The 1,681-nt window shown below is 31.4% G+C and overlaps 1 protein-coding gene across 1 annotated transcript in view; it reads right to left on the bottom strand.

Moving 5' to 3' along the window:
* Positions 1 to 493: 493 nt before the first annotated feature.
* Positions 494 to 1,681, bottom strand: part of LOC106469771 — a 13,713-nt gene continuing 12,525 nt past the window's right edge. The window contains exon 2 of the mRNA XM_013930281.2: positions 494 to 1,210. The gene's annotated coding sequence lies outside the window, so the exon portion shown is untranslated. The remainder of the gene's footprint in view (positions 1,211 to 1,681) is intronic.

Raw genomic sequence — 1,681 nt, 5'->3', positions numbered from 1 at the left:
TTATCAAACAGATATCAGAAACTAAAGTACTAGTTATATATTAAAAGTACGTAAGAATTCAAATTTTCTTTCTTAATTCAAAACTAGCAGAAGCAATAAATTAATCACTAGTTTGTAAAAACGTTTTCTCAATCTTAATATTACAAAACTCTTAAGTTTTTTCATAAAGAAAGTTTTGGGTTTTACTTACAAAAGAATTTTCAGATTGAGAAAACAAACACAAAACTCCAAAAACGTTTAATAGTTAGTACAATTACAGTTTTGACATAAAAAAAAATCGTAACGGTGGTAGTTGTATTCAAACGCCCTCTATAAAAGTTATAAAAACAACAAGATATTTATTTTACTTACCAACAATCATATAATGTTTTGTAGACGAAATATGATATTATTATTAGACTTAGTGCTCTTTTGATAACAAAAAATTATAAAAATTTCATATGTAAAAGAAAAAGTTATTATCAAAATCCAAAGATATATATATATATATCCGAAGTTTTGTGGTCAAAACCTGCAGAACCTTTGCTGGCAATAATTCTTGGGAACAAAACAAGTGATGTCCTTGTTATCTAACATCTTTCCTGAGCAAATTGCTTCCACCTTTCTGCTTCTGATAAAATACAAATATTTGCACTGTTCGAGTAGCGATCAAGATCATAGTTTTTTAAAAATCAAAGAAAATGTAACAAATAATGAACAACTTAAAACTTTTAAGTGGTTTTATCCATCACATTGTATGTTTAAACAATATTTGTTTGTTTGTTTGAAGTTATGCACAAAGTTGCACAATGGGCTATCTGTGCTCTGCCCATCACGGGTATCGAAATCTGGTTTCTAGCGTTGTAAGTCCGCAGACATACCACTGTGCCACTGGGGGGGCATGTTTAAATAGCACCTGTAACTAATGAACAGGTGCCGTTTCTGTCTCAAGTCTATATATATGTCTCTTGTTTGTGATTTTTAATTAAACATTACTTCTAAAGAGCTTCTAATATTACGTCACGAGCAGGGCGATAGCTTTGGATATAAGTAATAAAATGCTTTTAGACGTCAGTCGTAGTATATGGCCAAAAGATGCCCAACAGGTCCACTTGGTGTTTACTTGACCAGCACTTTTGTAAGTAGTAATATACTACAATTTTGGCATTACAGTCAATCGTCGGCTGAATTGTCCTTCACGTGTCGTACTGATACTTTCTCCGACAGACACCTGCCAAATAAAAAAATGAAATGTTATTTAAACGCACGATAATTAAAACCTGACAACAAAGGTTCAACGTTATCCATTATTTGAGCTCATTTAGTCCTTCCTAAACAATATGCATAGATGGAAAGAATAAATTACCAATTTTCAATCAACGTTTTATTCCGTAAGGTAGTCTCATTAAGCCTAAAACTAATTTAATCAGTGTCAATATTTTCATCATTCACTTTCGTAAGATAGTATAATTAGGCCTGAATCTAATTTAAACGTCAATTGTTATAGTGTGGACGCCTTTGACAAGCTGGGGGAAGCATTATTATAATCAATTATAGCTTGTCATAAGACATTATGTTAGAACTATTTTATTTTTTAACACAACATAACAGTGCAGTTTAACACATATGTCTCTAATTGTACATACCAGTATTGATGTTTTCCAACGCATGGGAAGTGATAGCCTTGTTTTTCATTCTAAGT

This window comes from Limulus polyphemus, unplaced genomic scaffold, assembly GCF_000517525.1.
Source record: "Limulus polyphemus unplaced genomic scaffold, Limulus_polyphemus-2.1.2 Scaffold3650, whole genome shotgun sequence".
In the NCBI taxonomy this organism is placed as follows: domain Eukaryota; kingdom Metazoa; phylum Arthropoda; class Merostomata; order Xiphosura; family Limulidae; genus Limulus; species Limulus polyphemus.
Note: the sequence above shows the minus strand (reverse complement) of the source record. Positions and strands in the feature narration are given on the sequence as shown.